Source organism: Poecilia formosa, unplaced genomic scaffold (assembly GCF_000485575.1).
Source record: "Poecilia formosa unplaced genomic scaffold, Poecilia_formosa-5.1.2 Scaffold66, whole genome shotgun sequence".
In the NCBI taxonomy this organism is placed as follows: domain Eukaryota; kingdom Metazoa; phylum Chordata; class Actinopteri; order Cyprinodontiformes; family Poeciliidae; genus Poecilia; species Poecilia formosa.
This window is the reverse complement of record NW_006800005.1, coordinates 245,434-263,695: the sequence shown is the minus strand read 5'-3', so window position 1 is coordinate 263,695 and position 18,262 is coordinate 245,434. Positions and strand designations below refer to the sequence as shown.

General features: G+C 39.0%; 1 protein-coding gene and 2 long non-coding RNA genes across 3 annotated transcripts in view; 2 read left to right on the top strand and 1 right to left on the bottom strand.

Annotated features, from left to right (window-relative positions):
• The window catches only part of gpc3 (glypican 3), a 199,814-nt gene that overhangs the window by 45,501 nt on the left and 136,051 nt on the right, over positions 1 to 18,262 (top strand). The gene's annotated exons all lie outside the window — the stretch shown is intronic.
• On the top strand, positions 2,109 to 12,213 carry LOC107836546 (uncharacterized). Its single transcript, XR_001662462.1, has 3 exons — positions 2,109 to 2,210; positions 5,616 to 5,621; positions 12,201 to 12,213. It is a non-coding gene; the product is annotated as an uncharacterized LOC107836546 (long non-coding RNA).
• On the bottom strand, positions 2,323 to 4,045 carry LOC107836547 (uncharacterized). Its single transcript, XR_001662463.1, has 2 exons — positions 3,972 to 4,045; positions 2,323 to 3,311 (listed from the first exon to the last, which is right to left on the bottom strand). It is a non-coding gene; the product is annotated as an uncharacterized LOC107836547 (long non-coding RNA).

The window sequence follows — 18,262 nt, the reverse complement described above, 5'->3', positions numbered from 1 at the left end:
GAGTATCACCAAATTTTGTAATGGAATCTCAGCCTCAGATTCGCTCTCTAGAAATATGAATCTCATCGCATTCAAATGACTTACAGGGATTGCAATATGCATTTTATTCCTGCACGCATTCAGACGTCTAAATGAAGACTGTTCTCCTTAGATAAATACAGATGATGGCTTAGCTTGGACCTGCAAATACAGCCAGATGTTAGAAAGGTGGTTTTCTCTATTTGTGATTTAGAGGCACGAAAATATAACGAGAAAAATAGACTTGAGTTGCTTTAACAGAAACAAAAAATCTTCTTCTGCACCATTAAATATAAAAATAATTAACCCATTTCTAGCAATTGCATTTATCTATTGCATTTAATTTAATTTCATAATTTCTAATGAAATAAATGGTTAGGGCTACATTACCAAGGAAAGTCATCAAAAAAAAGTGCACTTCTCACTAACTGAGTCGAGTCCTACCGCTCACCGCATTGAGCCGTTCAAAGGAATCCAATCACTTCTTAACGACAGACAACACTCAGCTTCCTCTGATCATATAATATTCCTGGAGTTGTTTCCTTTCCACAACAACTCAAAAGTTGTAAGCCAATTTTCCGTTATTACTTTTGACAAGCTAGCAGTAGTGTCGCACTTTGAGCTGACGTCACGGCAAATGAACGATCGTTTACATGCAGTACCTCGCGGACCACTGGGGGAGAAAGACTGCACTAGAGTATACACCGATATGCAGATCGATGTTTAGGGCACGCTGACATGTGGCAGGAGGAAGCTGGCATCGAACCTACAACTTTCCAATCACAAGACGACTTCTCTACCCACAGAGCCATGATCACGCCTGGTCCTTTGACCCAGGTCTGGTTTTTCATTTCCTACCTACACGTGAAGCAGGACGTTTGTGTTTTTTAAGCTGACCCACTTTGAAATGACACATTGTGTTAAAAATTAGAAAAGATTAACAGCCATTCAGTTCAGAACTGTGGCCGACACTGCTAGGGTCATGACCTATTTCAATAAATATGAAAAACTGTACAAAAAAAAAAAAAAAAAAAAAAACTACTAGGGATTGTCTCTGTGAGACCAAATCTCAGTGAGAATCCCAGTCTTTCGGACCGATCTGTATGCATCTTCACACATACGGAACGTCTCCTTTGGTCGCGTAGCTCCAAGGAATAAATTCCTGTAACACGGTATCAGGGTTTGTATTTTTAGGCCCTGCAGAGACTTCTGGTCCCATTGGAGCTCATTTATGGCCTGGATCCATGATATTCTCATGCGTTTGGCAAAGGGCTATGCCCTCTGAATATTGAACGATTTCCATTCATCTTTTTTGGCATTCGGCATAGTTATCAGCCTCACCTTCTGTGTCTGCGAGCCTGTCTTTGCCAAGCGAACCAGGCCCAGTCCTGCTCTCTGCCCTTAGATGCACTGAAATCTCTGCGGTGGTCTTGCTCAGAATTAGTTTTATGTGCAATGCTTGCTTTTTGTTCCTTCATTAGTTGCCCTCTTTGCTACAGATCGGATAGGGCTGGAGTGTAAAGGAGGAAAGTAGGACGTCTCATCATAGAGTCGGTACAAGCTGGCAAGACAACTCGACAACAGTGGGAAATACTTTATGTAATTACTGCCTTGAGGTTTTGTTTCCTGTTTATTATGCCAGACAAACTGTTGAATTCACTTCAGATCCACTGTTTCGGTGAGAAACTAAAAAGAAAATGAAGTGGCAGGTGGCATAAAATGGCGATGACAAATTGTGGCCAAAAGATCTACAAACAAACTCCTGGTAACTACAGGATCTGTCAGTCATATAAGAACTGGAGATTATCCACAGCTCTGTCTCACTGGCCACTACAATCCCTGACAATTAGAGTGGAGCATGTTGGAGTCAATCATCGTTGAGGTTTTATTGTAAGGTAAGGTAATTTTATTTATATAGCACATTTTCAGCAACAAGGCAATTCAAAGTGCTTTACATGAGTTAAAAGGAAATACAAACAAAATAACAAACCAAAGGAAAGAAAAAAGAGGAAAGAAAACTAATCTAATGTTGTTTTAAAGTATGTAAACTAAGTGCTAATGTTCAGGGTTGCCAAGTATCTAATTCCATTTCTAAATAGTGAGTACTCTACAGTTTCTGATAAAATAAGCTAAAGAGTGACTGATCTAATTATTTTTCTGGGTTAAAGCGAGTACTCCACAATTCTAAGTTTGTCTTGTGTAGATTTCCACCAATCAGGATTTTAATGGATTGTACTGATTTTTTTTGTTGAAGGTGAATTTTGAACGATTATGATTCTTTTGGCATTTAATGATTTGACTCAATTCAAATTCAAAAACACTTTATTGATCCCAAAGGGGAATTAAAATGTTTTCTGGAAACACTTTGTTTGATGCATCTCTTGTGATGTGTGTTGTTTGTCTTCTTCTGTGATTGTTGACTTTTTTGCATTTCGGTTGTTGTTTTATATCTTTTAGATGCATCATGGTTACACATTTGCTTGTTTTTGTATCTCAGTTTGTTCCTCAACCTGGTTTGGGTTTCTGTCCTCCCAGCACAACTGGTCCTTGTGATTGTCACACCTGCTACCCGTCACTATATACATCCTGCACATTTTCTCTCCTCTTCCTGCCAGCTCGCTGTGTGCCTCACCACCTGTATTTTCAGCCTCGTTGCCAATCTCTTGATTATTTTTGGATCCTTGTTTTCTTATGTTTTCCTGGGTTGCCTGCCCGGCAGGATCTTCTGCCTTTGCAGGCAGCTTCGTCCTTCTCAGCCCATTAAAGGCTTTTCATTCTGCTTGAAGCACACTTCTCTTTTATTCTTTTTTAATTGTGGTTTGTTCCCAAAAGTTTGATGAAATTTTGGTAATAAAATAACTTAATTAAAGTTATTTTAATCGCGAGATTTAAACATCCAAGCATAAAAACTGACTGGCATGTGATGTGAACATAGACACTGTTGTGTTCAGGTGTTGAGAAGACATTCAACACTAATCAATAACAGCATATATCACAGAAGAAACATGATCCATATCAACAGATAATACACCTGATAGACTATTCAATCATTTCACTGAACTCTGATCCAGAGCTGCACAGCATTCTGGGAGATGTAGGCAGAAGAAAGACTTTAGCCGCTCAATGTCACACGGCCAGCTAAGCAAGATTGGCGGAATCAACTCACTCACTCACTCTTTGGTTACCTAGCAACTCACTCACTCTTTGGTTACCTAGCAGCTCACTCACTCTTTGGTTACCTAGCAACTCATTCACTCTTTGGTTATCTAGCAACTCATTCACTCTTTGGCTACCTAACAACTTATTCACTCTTTGGTTACCTAGCAACTCACTCACTCTTTGGTTATCTAGCAACTCACTCAGTCTTTGGTTACCTAGCAACTCACTCAGTCTTTGGTTACCTAGCAACTCACTTACTCTTTGGTTACCTAGCAACTCACTCACTCACTCTTTGGTTATCTAGCAACTCACTCATTCTTTGGTTACCTAGCAACTCACTCATTCTTTGGTTACCTAGCAACTCACTTACTCTTTGGTTACCTAGCAACTCACTCACTCTTTGGTTACCTAGCAACTCACTCACTCACTCTTTGGTTATCTAGCAACTCACTCACTCTTTGGTTACTAGCAACTCACTCAGTCTTTGGTTACCTAGCAACTCACTCACTCTTTGGTTACCTAGCAACTCACTCACTCACTCTTTGGTTACCTAGCAACTCACTCATTCACTCTTTGGTTATCTAGCAACTCACTCACTCTTTGGTTACTAGCAACTCACTCACTCTTTGGTTACTAGCAACTCACTCACTCTTTGGTTACTAGCAACTCACTCAGTCTTTGGTTACCTAGCAACTCACTCACCCTTTGGTTACCTAGCAACTCACTCACTCTTTGGTTACCTAGCAACTCATTCACTCTTTGGTTATGTAGCAACTCACTCACTCTTTGGTTACCTAGCAACAACCTGTTGAGCTACTTGCTCAGTAGCAGTTTAATATTTTGCCATCGTCCCTCATAACTGCCTAAAAATAATTAAAAAAAAAAAGAAAAACGGTGTGGAGTGAAAACTGTGGATAAAACAGGGAAGGTAACGCTACCAGTTTGGTTGTTTTACAGATATGTTAAACAAAACAAAATATCAATAATTATCTATATCAAATGAAACATATTTTCATGGGTTTTCCAGCCATATAGTCCAGCCCTACTATAAGAGGGCTGGACTCTTATAGTTGTACTACAATGTACTACTTACTTTGTAGTACATTGTAGGGTAACACTTTCTTTGAAGGGGGGTGAATAAGACTTTCATGACACTTTCATAAACATGACATAACACCTGTCATGAACATGAATAAGCCTTCATGAATATTTGAATACCAATAAACCATTACTGTTTAAACTTTACCTTTAATAACATAAAGTTACCTAATTTTTAAAGTGCAATCAGTAATTCTTTTATAACTAATTTATATCAGTAATGATTTCTTGGTTAATGTCAAGTTGTCATAAAGACATTTTGAATAATGTCAACTTTGTATTAAAAGTGTCATAATTTACCGAATGACGCTTTATGACAACAGTCATAAATATTCATGAAGGCTTATTCATGTTCATGACAGGTGTTATGTCATGTTTATGACAGTGTCATGACAGTCTTATTCACCCCCTTCAAATAAAGTGTTACCCATTGTAGTACTACAATGTATTCTGTAGTACATTGTAGTACATTTGTACTACAATGTATTCTGTAGTACATTTGTACTACAATGTACTACAGAGTAAGTTAGTAGTAGGAATGCATGATATATCACCACCGACATCGGCATGGCCAACATTTTAACATATTGTTATCGCTTCAATAAATAAATCTTGTCCAATACTAAAAACCGATTTTTACGTCCGTGTTGTTGCTGTTTGTTTTCAGGATTGGGAGGAGGAGGTGGTCCTTAGGTGTGTGTTGGGTCATGTTTAATGCAGTATGGAGAAATCTAGAATTTGACTACAAGGTTTTATTGGCCAGATTGGGAGATTGAAGGTCTTACACTAAATGTAGAGAAACAAACCAACATGCAGTGGCTGCTGCCAGGAAGACACAAGAAGATGCTATTTTATATTCTGCAGATTTGTTCTAAAGAAATATGTTTTTTTTAAGTCCATTTCCTGACTTATTTCTTATCTCACCGTTCAAATGTTGTATCTATCCATCCCTCCGTCCATCTGCTCTGTGTGGTACTGTGAAGCGACAGCCTTTTCCAGTCTTTTCCTGACTAAAAAATATGAAACGGACCTGGCCTGTATTCCAAATAAAACGCGCTGCGTTGTTTCAGAGCACATACAGCATGTTTCTTCTCCTGTCGTTGGAGGTTTACTGATGGCAGTAAATGTTGGATGCTCCTGTTCTGGCTCTCCTGAGTTGCCATTGACCTGAGAAGGACATATTTTTACATTTTGTGCTCCACTTAGCTGGAACAAATTGGAGCATATGTGGCACGCCGATGCTGCGAGAGTGGTGGGACGCTCCGGGAAATGGACGAGTCGCCAAATTGTGGGTTTGCTGCTCCAGTCTGAGCGTTAGGAGAGAGTTTCTTGTTTCTCAGTAAATTGTCAGAGTTATCTCAGTAAACATCAGACGGCTGTACGAGCCTCGGGTTCTCGTGGCGTAGAATGGCCGTGTCACCACGAGATCAGGCGCCACTTGCTGCCTGAGCCAGATTTCCTCCCTGGAGTCTGACTGCCAGGCTTGGCACAGACTGTGTGACAGACAAACCACCGACCGGAGCAGCACAACAACCTTACACGTGTGTGTATGTATGTGTGTGTGTGTGTGTGTGTATGTGTGTGTGTGTGTGTGTGTGTTGGCTTGTTTCTATATGGATATGATCTGCTCTGCCTGAGTTACTTAATACAGACAGAAAAGTGACGAGCCCCCCCAGTGAGACGTGAACCCGGGCTCTCGCGGTGCGGGCCTGGAGGCTGTCGACGCGTCTCTTAAGTCTCTCCACTCTGTGAATTTGTGATCAGAGCTGGAGAGGCTTCTGTAATGTTCCTCTCAGGTGGAAACGTGCTCCTGCTTCTTGAAATTCCTTTAAGGGGATGGGAAAGACTCCTGGTTGAAAACGGCACCATTTCAAGACAGTTTACTCTCTGATGTTATTTTTGTTTTTGTTTTTTTAAATTGGTTTATCCTGCCTAGTGTGTGTTTGACAAGATCAGCAGCAATATCAGAGGCTAAACATGATTTATAAATTTTTAACACATGCTGCTTTCCTGCAGGATGCGGCCCGTTTGTTTTCAGCCTGCGTTGTTCCAATGTATCACCTAGTAATGCCATAAAACTGGAGCGTTGCTGGTGTGTCATCAGTGAGCTTTTATAAATGTTTGTGATTCCCTGTGACTTAGCAGCTCTACTGTAATGTAGCTTAGTCACTTTGACAGCAAGAAGTATGGTAAAAATTAAAAATTTCTATATATATTTAAAGGCGTAGTGTTTAAAAACTTCACACTTTGTGTTAATTTTATAGACTGCAGCTAACTTTAGAGGTGCAACTAACAATTATTTCAGTTATTAATTAATCTATCAATTATTCTGGTGATAATCGGATAAAAAATGGCACATTCTGCAGATTTGTTAGGCCTTTTCTATACAAAATTAAAAAATACAATAAACAGACGATTCAGTTCCTTTTTCAAAATAAGAAAATAAACATGTTTCCTAAAATGCACAGCTTAATCATTGGTAAGCAAAAGGTGCTCTTTTTTTTCTTTTACTGAATTTCAGCCGGGCAAAACAACAACTCACTATAATCTATTCATCACAATTAATCCAATTAATCCGATTAATCGTTTCAGCCTTAACTAACTGGAAATACAGCTCTCAGGTAGCTAAAAAGTTAGCTGCACAAACCCTGAATCTCTGTTTATGAACAGTGGTTCTGCTAATGGTACAGCGTTAAAACGTTAAACCAACATGGTATTTAGCTGTAGCTAAAGCGCTACAGCTGAAACAATGTAAAGCTGCAGAGTTACACAATGCTATATTTAGCTTCTCCCCACTGAGACAGCCAGGCTTGTCACATGATGTGGGTGAGCCAATAGCAACCGTTTAGCTAATGACTGTTGAAGTTATTCAACTGAAAGTTTACAAAACAGCCATGTAATTTAGCACTTTAAAATTTATCCGAAAAATTTAATTAGCAGAAGCTAAATGTGCGTTTTCAAAGTTATCAAAATGCTGCAACATGTCATAAAAAATTTGCTCCACCATTAGCGCGTTAGCAGATTAGCAGAACTGTGACCACAGCTGCTGAAAATAGTTAAGATGGAAACTTCACGGTTCGTTCACCGATGAGAACAAAGTTTATTTTGATTTTACATCCAGCTACCGGTTGGTGGTGAGGCCAGTTATGATCGACAGCCAAACATCTTTATTTGTAAAGGCTAAAAAAAAGAGGGAAGAAAAGAGACAATGTTTGTTTTGACATATTTTGAATGTGTGAATGTTCAATCTAATTTAACAAAACTGCTCCATATTTTCCAGTAATTAACGCAGGATGTTAGAAAATGGAAGCATAATTTCTCGCAGATTAGCACTTTTCAAACATCACTAAAAAAGAACATGCTCTTCAAAAAGGTTTCGCTCTGCCGGTTTGTCAGGAACGAACTCTGAAGGACGCATCGCTCACACCTTTCATAAACAGATGGGGGAAAAAATCAGTTTATTAGCAGGGAATGAATAAAAGAGGAGTCAGAAGCAAAAGACTAAACATAAGAGTAATTTTTTATTTAAAAATTCATTTTACGACCTTTTACAAGATAATTACATTATTTTACAATGTATTTGTTCATTTTAACAAGAACAAATTAAATTAATTAAAGTTCCACATTGAGATGCATCAGTCTGCATGATTTTCATGTAAAACGGCATGAAAGTCTTTAAATCTTGGCTGATTTTTGTCCAGCAGCAATAAAACAACCATATATGTATGTTGATATTACATTTTACACTCTAGCTCAGTAATGTTTTTTTTTTGTTAAGCAACAGGTGAGCAAAATAACGTTTTTAAAATGCATTCAGTTAAAATGTGAAACATGTTTGTGTATTTGTAAATGTGAATTCAATTTACTCTTCTTCTTTTTTTTTTTTTCTTTTTTTAGCAGATTTAATCCCTAAACCTCAAACTTTTATTACTGCACACAAAACACAAAACAAAAAAAAGCCTCTGCAGTTTTCCTCATGATTTCAGATAAATGTTATCATTTTGGGAGCGTACTGAGGTTTTGGACAATTACTCCACCAGCGATCCAATATGGTGGGTAATTTTCGGGGGTTCCCTGTGCGCCATGTTGCAGCTTTTTCCAGTGATGAATCTTTAACAGACTGGAGGCTGCTCTGAATTTGTTTGTTGTGATTACATTTTGGTGAATGATTATTCCTTACATGTCCCTTTGTTCTTTTGCACTCCTGGCGTCACTCCATATGGCCGCATCTGTTGTGTTTCTCTTTGGCAGAATAATCATCAGTGCAATTTGTGACACGTCTTTGTTGCTTATCTATTCATGTGCAATGTGGCTGCAGTTTATCACGGGGCTGATTTTCTCTTTGACATGGAGAAACAGATGGGAGCACTCGTAATGATCAGGTAGACCAACAGTAATTATATATTCATTACCTGATCTCTCTGCCTGCGACGCAGAGTTTTGATTTTGCTTCATTAGTTTTTACACAGCTGAACAGTGCTGGAGCTGCAATTACCCAGATCTATTATTGACCTGACAGGGCTAGTTTTGATTGCTTGTTTGTTTTAAAGTTTGGTAGAGAGGAGTAGCTTTGAATAGTCAATATGTTATCTGTTATTCCAGTTATAGTGGCTGTGGTAAAATCTATCTTTGGGTAAGCTAGTAGTTATTTAGTAACAGAGTTTGTCAGCTAATTCCCAACATCTAACTCCAAACAAACTTCTCTAACAACTGTATAAGAGCTACACCACCCTTTAAGATAGGACTCATGAGATTTGGGGATTTCAGACTAGGGCTGAAACGATTCCTCGAGTGATTCGAGTACCTCGAGTATTAAAATTCCTCGAGGAAAATCTACCTGCTTCGAAGCTTCGTTAAATTATATTTTATTACTTAGGGCACCATGTTCCGATCAGGTTATTACTTGCGTTGCACAGCGCTCTCACTTCCGCCTGAATTGTTGACGAAAGCTAACTGTTAGCAGCATAACGTCCAGCTTTCAAGTTCGGCCTGGGAAGATTTTATTGATACATGATTATGTCCAGGTTTTTGTCATTTTTTGGGGGACCAATAAGCATTGTTAAAATGACTGGCACGAGGCCTGATTTGAATATTTCAAGAGTTAATAAAATGAAGAAAATGTCAAGATATTTAAAAGTTAATAAACCAAAAATGAATAAAATGTTGAGATATTTAAAAGTTAATAAACCATTGAAAAGATGTAATGTTATGACATGTTAAGATAATCTTAGAGTTAATGAGTATTTAAGGGTAACAGAATATAAAATGAATACAATAACAAAATTTCAAACCAATAGAGTAAATAAGCATTACATGCAGTCCGATAGAAATATAATGAGAATAATAAGCTAAATTGAATAAATGAGTATAAAAGGCTGAATAGTTGAAATGTAAGGACACTAATAAAATCAAATGAGTAAATAAGCATAAAAATGCAGTAAGAGTTACTTGTAATGAGATCAATAAAATCAAATCAGATCAGTTTTTGTTATAGCAACACCTATCAACTAGGGGTTGAACGACTACATGTTTTTTAAGGTCGACTAAATCATAATAGTCAAGTCGATGTCGACTAGTCGCGGTGACGTCATAGTGACGCAAGCGCAAAAACCCTTCACAACTACTTGGAGGCTTTGTCAGCTATTTTCACGGCAAATATTGACACCCCCTCCCCTTCTGCTAAGTCTAGTATGCAGAATTAAAAGAGCAATAAACAGATCATTCTTCGTGAGCAGGGAGAAAAGTTCGTTGCGCAAAGTCGGGTCTGACTTTTTTTTTTTTTCCCCAAAACACAGGCTGATGCTGATGATCTCTGGATAGCTACTCGTATAGGAGTCAAATTATCACACTGACCACAATGGTGCTTTTGGAACATCACAAACCAAACTTATTATGAACGGGTCCCATTTGGTTACAGTTGAATTCAACGAGATCGCCTCTATCAGATCCTCAGGATGAAGCTTGGACTTAGTTTACAGATGTAGTCAAACCATAACTTTATAAGAGCGTAAAGCTGCCAGGTTAAAAGCTTCAATATGCAGGGTGACGCTGATCAGTTGGGGTAGTTGAGGGATAAAAAAGCCTCACATCATGACGCGTTCTCGCACATTACTCCGGTAGTCTTTTTTTTTTTAAGGAATTTTTCGGCACGAGTTTATTTCACAGCAATCTGACTGTAAGGAGGCAGAGAGAGCGGAGCAGGGGGAGAGAGGCCTGGGGCCAGCGAATGGAGGGCAGGGGTCGGACTCCTGACTACCGCGGGCTAAAGTCTCTGTATGCGGGGCGCCGCGCTAAGCACCGCGCCACGCTAAGCACCGCGCCACGCTAACCATCGCGCCACGCAACGCCCCTAGCCAATGCTGTAATTCTCTTTGTTAAATTATTTACGTTTTTATACAATTTGAACTTTCTGACGCACTCACCTAGTCCACCTTCTTTCATTTCCTTGGAAAAATCTGTTTTGGATTGCGACTAGTCACTGGCCCAGAAAAAAGTCGTTGCAGAGAAAATAATCGACTAGTCGACTAATTGGTGCAACCCCTACTATCAACATCAAATCAGTTTCTGCGTGTGTCCAGATGCAGGGCCGGCGCAGCCTGATGGGAAACCCTGACAGGCTTGTGAGGCTTCAGTGTTAAGTGTTGGTATATTCATAGGATCAGCTGAAATCCCGGCACACCCAGAAAGGATTGGACTTTATTCTGCAACACAAAAACAACAAAAGCACAATTAATGGATTACATAATAAATACTAAAGAAAAAATACTATTTTTTATACTAGATACTAGTACTGCCCTTATACTCTAGAAAGCCGGAGTTCCACGGTCGTCTATCGGTTCCGGGCAACCATCTGGTAGGCAGGTGGGGTTCTATCGGTACCACTGCCCTTCTCTATGTTGGGAGTGATGCACTGTACAGCCAAGGACCTCAGGCAGGGAACACAGCAGCATCCACAGGTAATGAGGAGAGCAAGGAAGATTCTTTGAGATTGTGCATCATCTGATTAGTAAACATAATGCTCCTCTTTTTTTTAAAAGGCTTCTCCTTGAAGCTGAAGATCAGGCTTTTTTTTCATACTAAGCCAAAGAGCATCAATATATCAATAACATCTATTAACATAGTTCTCCTCTTAATAATGAAGAAATGCTTAAATTAAGTAACACATGATACATGTCAAGCTTCAAAATAACATTGCTTGTTTTAAGTGTTGGCATATTTATAGTACGAGACAAAATCAGACTCCAAACAAAAAATCATGTAAAGGACCAGATTATGAAATGAATCTGCAACACTGCCTGGCCCACAGTCATGTTTTATCAAAGAAATATCATTTGAAATGTATATGGTGTCATGATTTGTGGTTGATTGGGGTGAGAAAGAACACTGAGACCCAGGTTGAAGACGATGAAGCTGAAGGTTTAATATTGAAACAGTCCAGATACAAGCAGCTCGGGGGAAACAGACAGGCAACGTGACACTAGGGAGACTAACACTTGATCCGATAAGAGACAAAGACAACAAGTGGACTTAAATACACAGGGTAGATAATCAGGGAATGAGACACACCTGGGAAGCAATCAAAAGGGAAGCCAGGACAGGGACAGGACTAAACACAGAAAACCTCAAAAATAACTACACAGAAAACACAGAACACAACATGTAGGAATTATCCCTAATAGAAACTTTACCATAAATCTTAAACCATACATAAATGTTTTTGCTTTGGTTTTTTCATTAAATTCAATCAAATAGTCCTCATTTAATAAGAAGTAACCTGCTACACCAGTGTTTCTCAAACCTGGTCCTCATCTCCCTCCTGTCCTGCATCTTTTAGGTATTTCCCTCCTGCCACACACCTGAATTGCATCTCTGGGTGATTAACAGGCTTCTGCAGTACCTGATGGTCATGCATTCATTTGAATCAGCTGTTCTGGAATAGAGGCACATCTAAAACATGCAGAGCAGGAGGGCGTGAGGACCAGGGTTGAGAAACACTGTGCTACACTAAAGTCTTGTAAAATATCATCAATAGTGTGAAAAGTTAATGATACGTGTTAACTTAAGATCCCTTGTAATATATTCCATTCATGTAATAAAATACAACCCTATTTTGTCTCAAACCAAAAACTGTAAATTATGATTATGAGAAATATTTAGGCATTGGATCAACAATTACACATAGAACTAGATTCTTTTTATTCTTTCAATTCGTTGGACCCGCTTTAAGCGATTCCATAATTGCTAATTTGTAAATCCCAATTTAGACCAATTTCTATGTGAATCCTCATATTTTCTTTCCATTTTAAAACCTCATAGAATGATTAACCTGTTTTACTAGAATAAAGTTAACCCTGTCACTACATAAAGATCACATGCGGAGTTCCTCTAGGCTTTGTTCTAGGGTCTCTCTTAATCCGTAGCTTTGAACGTGAATGTGTGTCCTTTCCAAGGAGTTAGTGATTCAGTAAAATGTTTTATGTTGCGCCTGAAGTTCTTTGACAGTAATAAATAGCTTTATGTTGGATTTCAGTTGAATAAATAGTTTAAAAATCTGTAAATTTGACTCAATGCTTTATTGTTTAAACAATGAAATAAAAACCATACATTCAGTACTGTGATCCTGCTGTTTTTGTCCTGCCAGTTATGACCAGTGAGACATCGTGGTGGTCATTTTATCTCTATTTAGGACACTGGGATGTAATACATTTGGTGTAAAGTATATATAATACCTTATATGATATTCTTTGGTGTACAGAATTATATTTGCTGGCTGCTCCTTTGTCTGAATCACGTTTTTATTCAAATTTTGTTTGGTTTTCTTCAACACTATCTTCCATTGTTTGGGAAAAGATGGAAAAATAATAACCACAAAATCTGAAATCCAATCATAATTGTGAAGATGAGGGAAAAAAATAATAAAAAAAGCCTCAGTGGGTTCAGATGAATCCTTTGTGGAAATGTTTTTACTCGCTGATAGATACGTTAGTAGATCATAGACTCGTGCGTTAACCAACTGTAAAAATTGATGGCTTCATTTTTTTTTCCAAGGCCCTAACCTTCCCATGTTTGATGTGTTTCCCAGCGATAATTATGCTTTCTTTGTCACGCCTCTGCCTTCTCTCTCTTTTATTCTTCTGAAATAAAATGAAATTTGTCATGAAAGAATGTCACATTGAAAATAATAATTAATCTCTGCTGACCTTAGAAGTAGAAGTTTGATTAAAAAATTAAAAATTAAAATGTTTTTCATTGTGTGACGCTAATGGTGAAAACTTTCATTTTCCTTCGGTTTCACAAAAAATACAGTAATTATTCCACTTTGGTAAGACTAAGTGAATTCAGTCACCGCAGTTGCTTTCATGCTATTTATATATTTTTTATAAGTTTATTACAATTTAAGTTAGTTTTATGAGTTTGTTGCATTTGTTTTTTTCTTTAACCAGCAGAAAGGTCGAATCATTTTGATTCTGCAGCTCTGTTTTGGAGGAGAAAATATGTGAGAAAGTTAAATGTCACAATTCTTTCTGTGTTTGGGTTTTTGTTTCCATTTGTGTTTTCATCATTTCCTCGTGTTCATTTATGTGCATAAGGTCTTGCCATATATCATTCCATCCATATGCATCGTTCCTGGAACAGTGTTGCCCTGAGTTTATTCCTTAGGTCACTTCTGCATTCTGGTCTTTGCGCAGTTGGAGTTGGATCTCTTAACTCAGACTTGTTCTTTTCCCATTGGTTTGTAGTTACTGTGACAAACCCGGGCAATGCGGGACAAACTAAAATTCCCTAAAACTATTTCTGTGTGCTGTTTTAGATTCTTCCTAAAAAGTACAGCATAAAATATTTTAATGTCTGTCTCAACATCCAAACAACTAACTTCTTTTAATTTTTTTCTTATCTCTGAGACATTTTTGGATTTTGACAATAACCATGAATCACTGTTACAGGAAGTGTCGCGATTTTGGCTCTCTGGAAGGAGCGATTTATCATCCCTTTGTGTGAGTTGATATCAGCGTTGACGAAGACGAAGTACAGCAGGAATCATCAGATGAACACCCAGCCCTGCAGCTGCTCGGCTTTTGTCCAGATTAGCCGTTTCTTACACCAAATACCCAGCATGCAACATGAGCTGAAAGAGGTCAGAGTTATATTTAATTTAACTCCAGTCATCAAGAGTCGCTGTCCTGCAACTTTTAGGTAAAACACCTGTCGCTTGTTAACACAAAAAGTGAAATATCCAATAACACAGTGGCAACTTGAAGCATGTAGAGACGGAATGCTACAAATGCTAAGGCCAGTTAGCATAGCCACAGATGATGGCGGACAAGCAGTTTTCCTGGAACGGTAAGTTGTTTCTTCACCATCAGCACATTTAGCAGTGTGTACATGTGGATGATTGACAGACCCTCCTCTATCTTGGTGGTGGAGGAGTGCCATCTTTTCATAGATTATCTGTCTCATACCAAACTGTCGCCACATGCTGACCATTTTAACAAATATGGAAAAAACATAACTTATTGTAAAAGTTACTGCAGCTTTAAGGCACAACCACCTTTCAGGTTGACGGATAATTATCTGGAAAAGAGAAAAATCTCCATTGAGCAAGAGCTGTGAGGCCAAAATACCTTGTTGGTGTCAGAGCTCAGAGATCAGAGGAGAATGGAAAGACTGGTCCGAAATGAAAGACAGGCAACTGTTGCTCAAATTCACAAACTCTTTACAACAGAATACGATGTGTTGTACCCTGAGGCAAACGGAAGCTAAGGCCAACAATTCACACAGGCTCTCCAGAATCGGAGAATAACAGATTGGGAAAAACGTTGCCTGGTCCGATGGGTCTCCAGGGTAAGGTGAGAATTTGAAGGTAAATGATGTGAAAGCATTGATTCCTGCTGGCTCGTGTCGATGGATAAGCCTGGTTGTGGTGTAATGTGTGTGTGCTGGGGGGTTTACTGGTGTCTTTATCGTGACGATGAATTTCCTGTCCTCTCCTGGTCTCTACAGTCATCAGATCTCAATCCAATAGAGCGCCTTTGGGATGCGGTGGAAGGGAATATTCACATTATGGATGTGCAGCTCAAGATGTCTGCTGAGAGAGAAGATCGTGCAAATACAGGAGTGGGCATTTATCATATTGTTTATCATTTATCGTGATACGTTCCTTATCATGGAAAGCATATTGATTTCAACGTTTTCATAATAAATTCCAACTGATGATGTTTAAAACCCCAGAAACTGCTCATATTGTTGGGATCGTTATTTTTGCTATTTCCCCCACTGTTTGTTCAATAAAAGTATTAATAAATTTGATAATATAATTAAATGCAGTTTAGTGCAGCTTAGCGATACAAATCGCAAACTATTTATTTTTCTATGTACTGATGTTCTGTAAAGAAAGCTGTCACTTTCTTTACAGGACAGTGACAGCTGTCCTAAAGAAAGACTTTAAAAATGGGTAGGCCTGTCACAATAAGTAATAAATCAGTTAATTGCGTAATAAATTAAAGTTATCTTGATGGTGTCCAACTGGATAATTGTCAACTGATGAGCAATATTGTCAAAAAGGCCAGCATTTTGAAAAACCCTTGCAAACATTTGACACCCAGTAAAAAGTTGCTGTGTACTTTTTTTAATAAGTCCTAACTTCCACTTTTGATTGATATTTTTTAATGCAATTTTGTATATAGACTATAATCCATCTTAATTGTTGTTGTTTTGATTGTTTTTTGTTTTTTTTCAATGTTGGATATTTAAAACATTTTCCAGTTACAGTGTTGAATATCTTATTTTTACGCGGGCTAACTTGCATTAACATGCCATTATTATATTTAATATATTAGTTAGAAGTGTTCTCTAAATGGCAGTATTACCATTTATCGCAATCATTTCTGGGACAATTTATTGTGAGAAACGTGTTATTGTGACAGACCTAAAATCGTGTCTTTTTAAAGAACAGTATTTGAGTTTGTGGGGCTCTGCTTGCTGTGTGATGAGGTCACAACCATAAATTTACCTAAAAAGTTAGCAATAAATTGCTCTTATCGTCATTTTTATCGTTATCGGAATAGTACCCAAAAAATCGTGATGAATAATTAAGTCCATATCATCCGTATGTGAGTATGGACCAGAACTGCCGAGGATTTTGTTCCGACACCTTGTCGAATCGACGCCACAAAGAATCAACGTGGTTCTGATGGCAGGAGCAGCTCCACTGCGGTACGAGTCGTAACAAACCGCCATGTGAGCGTCGTGAACGCTGTTGTGTCTCTGACATGGGGGTTTGATACTCGAGAGTTGGTGGAAGTCGGTGTCACGCTGAGGCCCACGTAAACTGACCCACATATCCGAGGAGGAGCAGCAATCAGCAGCAGAGCCGAGGGGCGCCGCCAGGCGGGGAGCGCACACGCCTCCCCACAGGACAGGCAGCCATTACCAGCACAGGAAACACTATCATCCACAAGCCTAAGGCTAAATGTAGGATTCAGCAGAGCGGTGGAGGAATCAAGTCGTTCCAAAGTGCAACCAGCAAGTCCTCCGCGCCCTTAAACATATTTGGGCTGCTTGAAAATTTAATAAAAGATACTTGTTCACCTATGGGGTGATTGTTGCCGCAGTGCAGCAGCTGAAAGCCAAAATTAGGTTTTCTTTATGCTTTTATGAGGTGCTGAAACTTGAGCCTATATTTATTTAATTTTTTTTTTTTTTTTGCTCATACATGACTTTAATGAACCAAGAGCTGGTTTCCAGTAAAGTGAGATGTGGTGATGGGAAAAGAGAGAGACTGAATGAAAGAGAAGAGGCGTTTAGGGATGAATGAGGATGAGGAGGGTCACCGTGTGGACTGACAGATATGGAAATGGAGTCTACAGGGAGACGGAGATATCAACTTTTCCCTCACTTCCTCTTTGTATTTACCCTTCAAAAAGAAAAAAAGTGAGCGAGTCCTAATAAAACATTTATCAATCCAGAAAAGTCTTTAATGTGGGTGACATTAAAAGACGGGGAAGAGATGAAAAGCTTAGAGAAAGAGAGGTAAGGCAGCGGACGGTGGAGGGGAGAGAGAGGGACAACCGACCGGTGGTTTGGTCCAACACAGGACAGAACCAGGAGTCTTTCAACATCCTGGATGAGGGTCCATTTATTTTTAATTTGGGGTTCAAATCAAGTTTGATGATGACAGGGATGCAGATTTCAGTCCAGATTAGCATGATAGCATCACAGCTACTGCATATTCATAATGCAGAACGCCTGTGATGGATGGATGGACAGGCTGTCCAGGTGATAGATAGATAGATAGATAGATAGATAGATAGATAGATAGATAGATAGATAGATAGATAGATAGATAGATGTTTCAGGCTGTCAGACATTTACACTTGTGTTTCTATAAATAAGTAAGAATGAGAGAAAAAAAAGTATTTTACTCGACAGAGAAAAAAAATTGGTAAAAACTTCTTTGTTGTGTTAGCGAGCAGATAAAAGCCCTACGCCTACGCTGCCTGAATGGTTAAAGACACACACACACACACACACACACACACAGACGTCTCCTTCTCTCCCCTCCTCTCACTCTTCTCTCTCATCCCTCCAGCAGAACAGGACTCCCTTGTTTGCTCCCTGAAACACACTTGTTAAGCTCGATGCCAGTTTTGCGCGGAGCTCGTCTCCGCCACCAGAACATAAATGAGACGCGCCGGGGCTCGGAAGCTTTCAAAAGCAGCCTGACGAGTGGTTTGATCAAAGGCCGACTCGCCTCCACGCCGCGCACATACTTATGTACTTTCCTCCTTCCCACTTCTTCTTTTGTGTTTTGTCGTCATTAATTAGAGCCGCGCTGGCCGTCAGAGCCCCTCGTTGCCCCTCAGGCCCGGCCGTCCCCTGAACCTCTGCCGCCCCGCCCGTCCTGGCCTTCATCCGTCTGCGGAGAAAAGAAATGACAGGATAAAAAAATGAATGGGAGTTTTTTTTTTTTTTTTTTTTTTTTTTTTTT